Here is a 13,392-nt window from a genome sequence, read left to right on the forward strand (position 1 = left end):
TATGAAGCTTACATGCCTACCTTCAGAGAGAGAGAGAGAGAGAGAGAGAGAGAGAGAGAGAGGAGAGAGAGAGAGAGAGAGAGAGAGTGTCCTGCCTTCTATGCTGCCTTGCAGACAGCTACTATGGCCAGGCTTTGGCCATTATTGTCTGACTTTTGTATTACAATAATGTGTATTGATTCTCTTGTTACTATTGCCTAATGTCTGACAAAAAGCAACTTAAGGGAAGAGGATTTATTTCGGCTCAGGTTTCAGGAGAGATAGTTCATTATGGTCAGAAGGCATGGAAGCAGAACTAACTCCGCTGTGGTCACAGGAGAATTGCTTGTCAAATCTTGGTGGATCAGAAAGCAGAGAAAGGAAATGCCAGGACTCAGCAGCTCTCTTCCCCCCTGCCCTTTTTATTCAATGTTGACCATATTCAGGGAGCGGTTGTCCTCCACAGCTAATCTTTCTGAAAAAAAAAATTCTTAAAGACATACCCAAAGGTGTGCCTCACAAATGACCTCAGTGTTTCTGAACCTAATAAAGTTAACAATTGAAGCTAACCACCATAACAAACATCCTTGTAAATAAGGAATGACTCACTGTGGTTTCATTCACAGTACCCTAATGAGTTAGGATGCCCAACAGTTTCCTGTTGTTTATTGGCCACGTTTATATAAGTTTTGGAGGAATTCCCATTTTGATTCTTCAGCCATTTAAAAGTTACTCTTTCCACATCCAGTGGTGGTGGAGAACATCAAGGAAACGGTTTTCCGTGCTTGAGCAGAACCCATAGTAACTGTGTCAGCATGCACGAGAACCAATAACTGCGTGAGCTCAAGCCAGATACAATCCCAGCATGGTGGGGGGTTGTTGCCATGAAGTCCATTGTTACCTGAGGAGACGTTGCATTTGGTAGCTTTTGTGAGGAGAGTCAGATTTCTTAAAAATGTGACCTTTCCTAAGTTAACCACTCAGCAGGGCCAACCCCCACACCCAAGACTAGTTGGGCAACACAGACTGGACTCGAAAAGAATGAAGAACAAGACTGAAAGTTGCCTGGGAAGGAAAAGGAAGGTGAAGAGAATAATTGTGGGAGATGTTTGAGGAGGGGAGGTGAATATGTTCCAAATACATTGTATGAAATACTTAAAGGATTAATGAAAATAATAGAAGATTGACTATTTAGTACCAAGTGGTCAGCTTTGAAGTCATATGCATACAAGTAATAATATACAGAGATCATATTTATAGATTTGTGTATATATGCATATGAATATATATATGTAACATAATTACAGCAAATGGGGGGCAAGAGACCATGAATGAGAGACCGAGAGAGAGAGAGAGAGATGAGAGAGAGAGAGAGAGAGAGAGAGAGAGAGAGAGAGAGAGAGAGAGTTATATAAGATAGGCCGGAAGGAGGAAAGGAAAAGGAAAAAGTGATGTAATTATATTTTAATCTCAAAAAACTTTCCAAGGTTAATTTTTTGGAAACAAAAATTGTGCCATTCAGTTGCATACCGGGCATCCAGCAAATGGGATATAAACCCTTGGACCTGAGTACATTCGGCCTTTTAAACATGTCACAAACACTAAGACTTCATCAAGAGGTGGCCACTTCCGTTTTGCCTGGCGGTTTTCTAACATGGGGAGTAAAGATAGTCACGTAGCCTGTGGAGAAACTAGAGTGTAACTAGAGGACACGTTCACAGGGTCCAGCTGGATGCCAGAGAAAAATCAAAGTCTTCCCTGGACCTTTCATAAAATCCTGTAGGGAAAATCTGGTTGCGATCACTGCTAACTATCACACTGGTAAGAGTGTAATGGTGCAGCTTAATCTCAAAGAAGTTTGCTCTGTGAAGAATTCAGTATGACAAAATTATGCCAGTGGACTATGAAATGAGGGTATAATCTGCTAGAAAATAATTTTGTCTATGCATAGATCAAAACCAATTTCTTAAAACGTAGCAAGTCAGTTGTGAAGATTGGTCCACTGACGGTTTGTGGGATGCCTAACATTGGGACCAGGGACTGTCTCTGACTCTTTTATAGGTCTTTGGAACCCTACTCCTTGTATTGGGTGGCCTTGCCCAGCCTTAATACATGGGGAGGGGCTTAGTCTTACCTCAATTTGATAGGCTGTGTTTTATTGATACTCATGGGAGACCTGCCCTTTCCTATAGAGAAAGAGAGGAGGAGTGGTTTGCGGGGGGTGAGACCAGAGGGGGAATGGGGACGAGGCACTGGGAGGAAAGGAAGGAGGGAAACTGCATATGGGATGTAGTACAATAATAAAAGAAAAAAATCGCAAGTCTTTTTAGAAGCACTGCATTTAGAGAAAATACCATATTTATGGAAAATTACAAAGCACTCTATTAGTATTCATATACTAATTAACTAAAAACTGAAGAATAAGCATGCTCCAGTATGATCCTTTATGACTGTGTGAACATATGCCTCAAATGACGTAGCATCTCTTAGTGTGGGTCACCTGGTTAAACTTTTTTTTTTTTTATCACTAACAGGTTACCTCCTAGTATTGCTTTCATTGGAACTCCTGAGATTGGCCTAGTGACTTCCAAACTTACCCTAACTTAAATTCTTCTGCTTCCTTTAACTACAGTCATTGAGGGTGAAAGTCTTTGGGTTCTTTATACCCACTGAACCCAGTCCCTCACAGCTCACTAATTCTGACAGTTCCTCATCTAACTCCATCCAGGACATCTGGGTGGCTTTCCAAATCTTTAGTTGAAATAACAACCTATTGCAGAAACATGGCCTCTTCATCCCTGAACACAGTCTCTGGAGTATCTGGCACACGCTGAGGCATCTACAGATGTACTCTGTTACAGTTTGGATTTTTTTAAGTGTGTCCCTTAAAGGTCATATGATGGATAGAAATTTGATTTCCACTGTTGTGTGTTGGGACGAGGTAAATTCTTGAAGTGACAGAGTCTAGTGGAATGTCACTGGGGACACTTCTCTTGCAAAGGATTAATACAGTTCTTGTGGAACTTTGGCTAGATTCTATAAGAACAGATAATCTTATATAGAACTGTTTCCTGTTTCACTCTGTGATAACTTCCTTTAACACACTTTCATCATGATGCTCTGTGCCATCCTGTCATGTGGCCAGAAGGCATCACCGGAGATCAAATCAATGGAGTTGTCCAGTGTGGATCCTTTCTGCAAGAAGTCCAGTACCAGATGCTTTATTATAGCGACATAAAATGGACCAAGATGTTGACTGAATAAAGGAAATGATATATCCGTTAGTATAGCCTCACTTCCTGTCTTGGTATAGCTGTTTATGCTTCCATCAACATCCATGGCTGTTCGAAGTTTGCTGATCTTTCAATACTCACTTTCTATTACGTAGCTTCATCTGAGCTATAGTCTCTTATTGATTGATAGCGACAGGCCAAGCAATCAAAATAGATGGGATAGTAGATGAAATATAAGCTTTGTCCAAACTAAGCTTCCAGAACAATGTCTTGGAGCAACAGTAAACAAGTGAACAGATATGTTACTATCTGGCCATCATCCCAGATGCTTAGGGAATTCAGCTTTAGCCTTGGAGAGGCCACACAGTGACTACACACAGTGACTTCACACAGCACTCCTCCATACTTCTCATGAGTCTGTCATGTATCATTTATCTTATTTTGGAAGCAATGTCTCTTCCATTTCTTGAGTTCAAGATTTATTTCTGGAGGGTAGCTGCCTAGATGTTCATCAGCAGATAAATAGAAAATGTGGTACATACGCAAAATAGAATTTATTCAGCAATAAAGAAAAAAATGATATTATAAAACTTACAGGAAAGTGGGTGGGTGGAAAACAAAAAGCAGAAAACATTACATTGATTAAGGTTATCCAGGCTCAGAAAAAATAAACGCTGCATCCCCATATCCTTTTTCATAAGCCGTTCTTAGCCTTTCACTGTTAAATATGTGTCTCTAAGTGAATGTAAATATGGGTAAAGCCTCAGCAACTGGAAAAGGGTCCATGTGAGAAATAAAGCTTTTAAAGAAGGGCAATGGGGAAGACAATAGAGCAGAGGCTGGAATACTCTCGGGGCTGCAGCAGGGCAAGGAGAGACTTAAGAGGCAGAAGGAGATCGGTGAGAGAGGGAGACAGATAAGCATAAAGACATATGTACAAAAATCCCATGTGGAAACCTGCTGTGTTGTAAGCCATTAACACACACACACACACACACACACACACATACACACACACACGAGAGAGAGAGAGAGAGAGAGAGAGAGAGAGAGAGAGAGAGAGAGAGAGAGGAAAGAGGGGAAGAGGGGGAGAGGGAGAGGGAGAGGGAGAGGGAGAGAGAGGCAGTATGTTTTTGTAAAAAACAATGAATAATACATATGTAAGTCAGAAAATGGCTAATTCTTGAGGCTCTGTAGGAATGAAGAGCTTTTAAAGCTTACCTGTGTATGTGGTTGGATATAGAGCAACAGGCTAGTTTCTGTTGACCAAGTTTGCACTGAAACTCATTTGCCAATCTATTTAACCAGGAGTGATCTCATTAGGAGCTAAAATGTGTCAAAGCCATGCCCAATAACTAGTACTGTTTATACTAATTAGGGATTAGAAGCCAGCTATAATTTTTGTCTAACAGAATGGGGAGCCACACCTTCCAGAAGACAAAGGGTAAATGAGAATTGTTTGACACTCCTATTTTCGGAAGGATTGGAAGGAGCACTCCATGTGCTTGTATTCACTTTAAGTCACTTAATGCAGAATAAGTTCAGAAACATTTCTCGGGAGATGCTGTCATCCAGACGGTTACATTTATAAGTGCGTCCCAAACCCCTAATATTCTTAAGGGCACTGGGTTTAACCCACCCAATTCTCCAAGTCTCAGAACTCATTTATGGATTAAGAGTAAATCTTCATAAAGACAGAGGAAAGAAGAGACAAAGAAAAAGAGGGTGAAATAATTTTGATCCTGGAATTCTTTTCTAAGTGATGAATGGGACTAGATTCCAAAGCTCTTTTTAGAGTGAGTCCATGGGCTCAGTCAAGGGTTCTAGATAGATTAGTATACAGAACATTTCAGACAAGTGAATCTTCTGTGAAGAATATTTTTCTGGCCACAGCTACTGTTACTGTAGGTGATCAGATAAGCAACTGCTTAGAATGGTTGATCTAGAGAAACCGAGGCCAGCGGTAACTGGCCTTTTTCAAGCCAGGTAGTACTGTCAACAGAAATAGTCTCTTTCTCTGCAAAGTAAGTTGGACAATGCTCTGGAGAGCACACAGATTTCTATTCAGAGGGGTTTAATTACTAGTGCCATAAGCAATAAGAGAAGGAAAGTACACAGGAAAAAAGGGCGCGCAAGGGCAATCACCAAGAACACCCTCCAGCTCACACTGGTAGATGGCAGCCCATAGTTTCTCTCCCCTCAGACCTTGAAGATTGGACTCCGTATGCCAGATGGTCGAGTGCTAGGTTACAGGTGTGGTCTGTGTTCCATGTGCAGCTTTGGATTTGGCCTGACCGAGAAGTGAGGGACTAAAGAAAGGACAGATACAGACACCTGCACGGAAGAACTGGTGCCCAGTGGCCTCTACTTGTTTGGAAGGAGGACCGGCTACTGAAAACAGCCCTGAATCTAAGCCCCTCTGTTATGTCCAAGACAGGAGGAGGGGCTAGCTAGTCTCAATAAGTTGCTATCTCAGGTTGTAAACACCCCTGGGAAGAGGAAGTTGCAGTTGCCAGTCTTTACACATACTAGTGAATCCTTAGTAAACACTCTTACTTGCACACACTGTCAATAACCCTACTCCAACTAGAGGAAGGCTCTGCCTGTTCGGAGCCTGACCTTTGTGAGAAGGTCAATTTCCCATGGGTCTGAGGCGTTGTTCCTTGACACGGCTGTGCCTTTGTCAACAAAACACATTCATTCAGGGCATCATCCCCTCTTTACAAATTCACTCAGGACTTCCTCGGGTATATGTAGATGATTAGCACGTATTTACCTCATGTTGAACCCTACCCTGGAGCACCAAGGAAGCATGTAATTCATAGCATTTAAAAATAATGTTAGTTTTACAGACCGTCCCAAATGAAAGAAATCAGCTCAACTGCTCATTCTTGGCATCATTCTGTTTCCAAAGAGACTAACTGGAGCCATCTGCCGTGTCACTGCATCGACCGAGGACATGAAAAATAAGCTTGTTCTGCCACATGCATTTGGTGGCTTTAATGTTGGGAAGACACTGCCATATTTCAGTATTTCACACAGAAACGAACGGGTGTCACTCCTAGGAATGGAAAACACTTTACCTGACAGCAGGAGGCAGCAGCCGTTCTCCCTGTGATCCAATTCATTCAGATAAAGGAGTAAAGGAACAGGAAGGCTCCCAAGAGCCACCAAATGCTCCTTGAGAGGGACATAGCTGTTCTTTCTCGCTTTCCTCTCATTAGCTGCCAGTGGCATAGAATCCAGAGCTAGGGTAATCCAAAGAACCAAAGGAGGAGTAAATGGCTCAGAGATCCCCAGCCTCAGCATAAACAAACAGCAACCAAGAAGAGACGCTAGGTCCTGTCTCTATCTTTTTCTCTCCCTCCTCCTCCTCCTGGTCACGTAGGTATGCCTTGTGATGTGACAAAAAAAAGCTTAGGATAAGGCCTAATGAAGCCATCAAACAGCTGTTACTGTGGACACTGGTGCAGCAGGGCCTCTGCACAGGGCCTTGGAGTTTGTTTCTCTTGGGGAAGAAGTCATGACAGCCACACTGAACAGTAGGAATTCCAGAGATTTTACTTTCTGAGCTTCGTGGCCAGAAACATTACACTGAACTTGATTTAGTTTCCTTTATGCCACAGGAATCGCTGTCATTCACTAGACCAACAGGGCTTAGCATTGTGGAACTGTATCCTAATTATCACAAAATACAGCCGCATTTAAGTTTTCCTTTTCGTTAGATACCAATGCAAAAGAAACATACTGTCTACATTGTAAGTTGGTGCCTTTTAAATTCTCTCTTTGTCTTAAGAAATGGAAGTTGCTTTTCCTTCTATAAGCGTTATCGCCAAAACTTCTTGAGTGTTCATGTGTGTCGGGAATAGTTACAGGCTTGCTATCTGATTGAAAACTAGTGATAACAGCAGAGGCAAACACTATCACTTCTATCTCCACACAAAGGCAACATCATAAGGAAATTATGTAACTGCTGCTCATTCTTAGATCCCGATAAGAGAAGATGTGGGTATGAACCCTTTGGCCTTAGCCTCCGCAGCCCATGCTCTTAGCCACATCATGGTTCTGCCTATTGTGACCCATTGGCTTAGCAAATAGCATATTTATAGCATATCTTCCTAACGTTCTTATTGCTGAAGACACTGTGCAGTTCAGATGCAGGGCCCAGAGGCTCCTGAGATGGAACTGAACTGAGAACCTTCTTCTTGAGGACTAGATTTCATGGTATCAGAAGGCACCATGCAAGCTTCCAAAGGAGGGAGGCAGCCACCAGGCCTAGAGTTACGAGGCCCATGAACTATAACAACAACCAGCATGGCATTTTAATCCAAAGTGTGTAATAGTGATAAGCATACCTTGGTGGTAACCAACAGCTCTCTAATCAGACTGAACAAGAGGGAAACTATGTTTGGTACTGGCGACCTAATCAACTACCCAGGGCTAGTAAAGTCAACTACCCAGGGTTAGTGAAGTCACCTACCCAGGGTTGGTGAAGTCAATTATCTAGGGCTAGTGAAGTCAACCACCCAGGGCTAGTGAAGTCAAACACCCAGGCTAGTGAAGTCAACTACCTAGGGTTGGCGAAATCAACTATGTAGGGCTAGTGAAGTCAACCACCCAGGGCTAGTGAAGTCAACCACCCAGGGCTAGCAAAGTCAACTACCCAGGGCTAGTGAAGTCAATTACACAAGGTTAGTGAAGTCAACTACCCAGGGCTAGCAAAGTCAACTACCCAGGGCTAGTGAAGTCAACTACCCAAGGTTAGTGATATCAACTACCTAGGGCTAGTGAAGTCAACTACCCAGGGTTAGCAAAGTTATCTACCCAGGGCTAGTGAAGTCAACTACCCAAGGTTAGTGAAGTCAACTACCCAGGGCTAGTGAAGTTAACTACCCAGGGCTAGCGAAGTCAACTACTCAGGGCGAGCAACATCAACTACCCAGGACTAGTGAAGTTAACTACCCAGGGCTAGTGAAGTCAACTACCCAGGGCTAGTGAAGTTAACTATCCAGGGCTATTGAAGCCAACTACTAAGGCTAGTGAAGTCAGCTACCGAGGCTAGTGAAGTCAACTACCCAGAGCTAGTGAAGTCAACTAACTACCCAGGGTTAGTGAAGTCAACTACCCAAGGTTAGTGAAGTCAACTACCCAGGGTTAGTTGGAGCAGAACCTACAGCCACCACTTTGCTAAACCACCATCACTCCTGACTACAATCATTGCATTTACAGACGAGTGTATTGCTTACCCTTCAGGGAAAAAACTTCACTGCCACAGACAGGAAGACCCTTACAGAAAACCACAACCAATCAAAATGTACTGAGGGACTCAGCTCCAATCTGCAAAACAACTGATTCTCCTAAGGCTCAGGGAAGAGAGGGCAGAAAGATCCAGAGAGTTTGCTGTGAGATTGTGCTTCCTGGGGATGTCAGAAGCTCTCACATAAAGCCTCACTCACATTACTGCCTAAACAGGAGCCGGACAAGGATGGTTAGAGACATGCTAACGTGGATGGAGAAAGCCCACGGGGTCTGATTTTATTTGAAATCTTATTTTTAATATGTGAGGTGGCTAAGGTAGGAAATTATGTACAAATTATGTTTGTAGAACACCAAGATCGCAAACCAACTCTGTTTGCTCATCTGCAGAGGGGTCCCTTTAGCATCATTCTAACAGGTTCGTTAGTCCCTTACCAACTCTGCGGCTGCTGGTCCCTGTTCCTCATCATGAGCCAGGAAAGGCAGCACTGCAGAGAGCAGGCAGCATTAAGGGGCCCAGGATTTAGTCTCTGCTCACTGCTTCTACTTATTTTCTTTGCAATTATTTGTTTATTCATGTGTGCGTGTGTGTGTGTGTGTGTGTGTGTGTGTGTGTGTGCGCGCGTGTGCATGTGTGTGTGTGCGCGTGTGCATGTGCGTGTGCGTGTGTGTGTGTGTGTGTGTGACAGCATGCACGATACATGTAGAAGGAAGAGAATAACTCACATCAGGCAGTTCTTTCCTTCTCCTATGTGGGGCCCAGCGATACAAAGCAGTCTTGTGCCTTTATCCGCTGAGTCATCTCCTTGCTATTACTTTTATTATTTGGGACAAAGAAGACACTGGTATATAGAACTGACCTTTACAGAAGAGATAGGCATCTAATGTCTCTGGGAAAACATATCCCGATTCTCACAGTCTCCAGGCTCCTCAATGTGCCTCCACTGGACACACCCTGAGTTGTCAAATGTGCCTTGTTAGAGGTCCATTGCAGACCCCAGTGAAATGCTCCTAATAGATTCTGACCTGAAGCTTCAGTTCTGTTCAACTTACTGGCCCACAGCATGCCTCCTATGACCAGGTCTCCCTCTAGAGGATATCATCATATTTTCTTCATTTATTGTAACCAAGTTCAAGGAGCTCCAATAGAATCTCTGGGACCCAGGTGTGCTCCTACTCCCTCTTAGTTCTTACTGGAGGAAAATCCATAGAGAGTAAGTGGATTAGTTCTCCCAGGGTTGGCCACTGATATGCACATTAACATACAATAACTTTGCCTTAGCTTTAGTACTGAACTGAGTATTGCAGCCTCGGGGCTATGGAGTGGTTAGTGTCCACAAACAGCAAGAAACATAGGTTTTGAAGAATTTCCTTAGCTTCTTTTGTTTAGTCATTTACTTTGAACTGAAGAATTTTCAATGTGTTTTTCCTAACTGAAAGATGGCAGTCTCCAAATGACCTGAATTCAGTATTATTTGTAATATAAAAGTAACTCTAGAATGTTTAAGTCTACATGACAAATCACCATCTGTATATATGGGCAGAGTCCTAAGGCTTCAGAAACTTGGCCTTTGTATGTATATGGGCCCTTGCTTATGAGACTTTGATCTTTTAAATGCTGGTGAAGATATAGACTTCCTGATAAAGGTTGGCTTATCAGATAATCAAGTTTCTCCTCCAGAAGAGCATTTGTTTCAAGTTAGAGGGTAAAACCAAACAAACAACCCTGACAACTAACATGGTCAGATTTGGCACCATCCTGGTACCTATCACATTATATAGACACTCAGATATTGCATCTGCCTGGGTCTTCAAGCCATGATGCTACCCGACCAAAGGCAAAACTCACCCATGTTGTTGGGAGATGGTGCAATAGAGGTCTAAGCACTTTGACTATGCTTACACAATCTTCCTAGGAAGGCAAGTGCCCTTACCCCCAGGCCAGTCATATGACTTTGGATTTGTGGAAATAGAGTAGCCGCTGAGTTTGCCAGGGCCGCACAGATGGTAAATGCTCACCAAATGAAACTCTTCCTAGTTTAGTATGATGATATTTTGATGTGACTTGTGCCAAAGTCACATTACATCATCAGGAAAGGTTTTGTTTCACATCAACAAAATTTCCAGGAACTCCTAGAGAGGCTCTGGAGCAGCGAGTTTTGGGCACTCAGCGCTCGCCGGGTAGGAAGCAGTCCGAGCTGCCAGTTGTTAGTTTTAATCTCTAGGCTCAACCCTTCTCACTTCAAAGGCCTCGTACATATACTGTGGCATGGAACAAAATCCCCACATCCCCTCCGCTCTAAAATCTAGGGTGTTTGAGTTTCACTCCTTTGGGTCTATGTGACAAGCAAATCAAGTCAATTGAAAGTCTGCCCCCCATGACAGTTGCTGCATGCAATGGATGAAACTATCTTTAAATTTAAATAAGCCGACAAGAGGTAATGGCAGGCTCTTTGTTTCCGCTCAGGTAGTGTGATTTTATTCTCCCCAAATACATGTCTGGTTGAGGGTCAAATAGGAACACTCACTTCCCTAGTGGGGGGGGGGGGGTAAGCTTTCAAATGGCATCTCCAGGATTGGTAGCTTGGAGTTCTTCTAATAAAAATACTGTCCCCACTTTTTGCGTGTATACTGTTCTGGACTCTGGGGAAGGAGCGAGCGGGACAAAGTCCTCTTGGATATGCTCTTCTAGTGGCCTTACAATCACACCTCACTGTGGTGCAGTGTGGATTTGTTAGTTAATAATTAACTCTGGAGCTCTGCCTTCAGGAGGCAGGTGTCTTACATGGCCATGGCCGAGAATCAGCATTTTAGGCAGGTCAAGCGATCAGAGCAGTCCCAGATCTGCCCGAGACCAGTCCATGGACGGTTATGGAGAAAGATGGGTGGCTGAGAACTATCTCTATTTTGTTGCTCATTTCTCTCCAGAATCCCTGAAATAAAATGAGTGTTTCCAACCATGTCACGGCTCTCTGATACATCAAATATCTGGGTTGAAAGGTACCCTAGACACCACAGAGCTCAAAGCGCATATGCCTTTAACAGTGTGCTGTCCTGGATGGCAATAGACTCCATTTGATATATATCTGGTGTTATTGAAGGGCCCTGGAGTGTGAAACTGATCCTGGCTTTCAAAGGCTTAGTGTCAGAAAAGGAATGGCAAATATCTCATTCATATTACATTCATATTACATGTTACATATCAAATTGACACTTGGGTGACATTTAAATGAATAAAATAATTAAAAGTTGGGGAGATGGCTCAGTCGAGCGCCTGGTGCACAAGCCTGAGGTTTGCATTCAGATCAGCAGCATCCGCTGTAAACCCAGGCACAGGCTTTCTATCCTGTGCCTGGGGGGTTGGGGAGGATGCCTGGGGCTTGTTGAATAGGTAGTCTGGCTGAATTAGTCCAGGTTCAGTGGGAGACCTTGTCTCAAGAAAACAAACAAACAAAACAAGGACCAATACCTTATCCTTAAAGTAAACAAGAACATGCTAATGACACCTGGAATGGAAAATCCAGATCCACCCTGAACAGTGAAACTCAGTCACCCAGAGAGGAGGCACCCATAAACTTGCTGAAGCCTCATCTTACCCAGAGGAGGCAACTTTTCTATCAGATTCTGGGAGGTGCTGATGCTGCTCAGGGCTCCTGGGCTTTGACGCACCTGGTTCTCTAAAGCAAAGGTGAGACGGGGATGGAAGGAGAAGGATGACAGAGCCAGGAGAAGCCTATCGCTGGAGAGCATCCAGCTAGTTACCACCCATCCTGTGCTGGGGGCATCTCTGCATTCTATTCCACCTTCAGTTAAACAATTTCTGGCATCTGATCATAAAACCCTATTGCTTAACAATCAGAGAAGAGTTTCCATTGGGAACTGAATGTTGCTTGGAGTAAGTATTCTTGCCTGTCTGTTTGTACCTCTGATGAACCTGCTCCCTCTCCAGAGTGAGATTCTTGCTTCGACTCGGGTTGGTGCCAGCTAGAAAGGGAGAGCCCCTGGAGGTGTGTGACCAGGATTGCGTGAGGGTAAAGGGAGGCCTCTGGCTTTTCACCCAGCAGCTAAAGGTTGCGGGGGAAACTGACTTGTACTGTCTGAAACAGGCATAAGGATATGTACTTCAGAGGATGGAAGGAGGAACAAATGTAGGCTTCTGACACCAAGGACCTTCGCAGAATGGGTTCTGGGTGAGAATGAAGATACTCAAATACGCTTCATCAGTTTCATGACTCCAGCCAAATCTCTCAATTCTACATTAGTTCCTTCATCCACAAAACCTAGCTGGATTTCTAAGAATCATTTCAACCAGAAAAGTCCACGAATTCCAGGACTCCAAGCCTCCCAGTTAATGAAGAAATATAAGAATTGAGCCCAGGAAAGTTTAGCTACTTGACCTACTGCTTTGGAACAACAGAATGAGCGCATTCTTGCCTCCTGGACCAGTGTTTCTCAGCTCAAATCCGAAGTCCCCCTGAGCACCATCGAAAGTAGACAGGGGGATTCCAAGGAAGGGAACTCCATACCTTGAGAGACCTTGGGGATCAGAGTCCAGACTTCTGAAATGAGCCGTCAGTGACTAGTCAGCTCCATGAGACCTCCTCTCTGGAAGATTACTCTTTTCTGTGTCCCCAGAATTCGGCTCAGTTTGACTTTGACCTCTTGTGTCAGATTTCACCATTTGCCAGGCAAGTGTTCTCATTATTTTCTTGGCACTGCAGTCTTTTGGAGAAGCCACAAATAGCTGCCAGGGGTAGTGCCACAAAACTGCCCAGGTCCAGCTCTTGCTATCTTCGACAGTTTGTCCTCCGATATCCCTTATTCCTAGAACTCATTTTGGCCCACCTGATTTGTTTGACCATCTCCACAAAAAATCAACACACCTTGTTTATTTTTACAAAGGCTGATTTTGATGTGATCTGAG

The 13,392-nt window shown here is 43.7% G+C and overlaps 1 protein-coding gene across 12 annotated transcripts in view; it reads right to left on the minus strand.

The window, feature by feature from the left end:
* Positions 1–13,392, minus strand: part of Prlr (prolactin receptor) — a 168,538-nt gene that overhangs the window by 109,360 nt on the left and 45,786 nt on the right. For 3 of the 12 annotated variants that reach the window (XM_038323108.1, XM_038323106.1, XM_038323107.1), the window contains exon 1: positions 12,995–13,121. The exons of 6 other annotated variants lie outside the window; for them this stretch is intronic. The gene's annotated coding sequence lies outside the window, so the exon portion shown is untranslated. Of the gene's footprint in view, positions 1–12,994; positions 13,196–13,392 lie in introns of those variants that run through there. 3 more of the 12 variants (XM_038323104.1, XM_038323097.1, XM_038323096.1) reach the window with 3 other exon arrangements.

Source organism: Arvicola amphibius, chromosome 3, assembly GCF_903992535.2.
Source record: "Arvicola amphibius chromosome 3, mArvAmp1.2, whole genome shotgun sequence".
Classification (NCBI taxonomy): Eukaryota; Metazoa; Chordata; class Mammalia; order Rodentia; family Cricetidae; genus Arvicola; species Arvicola amphibius.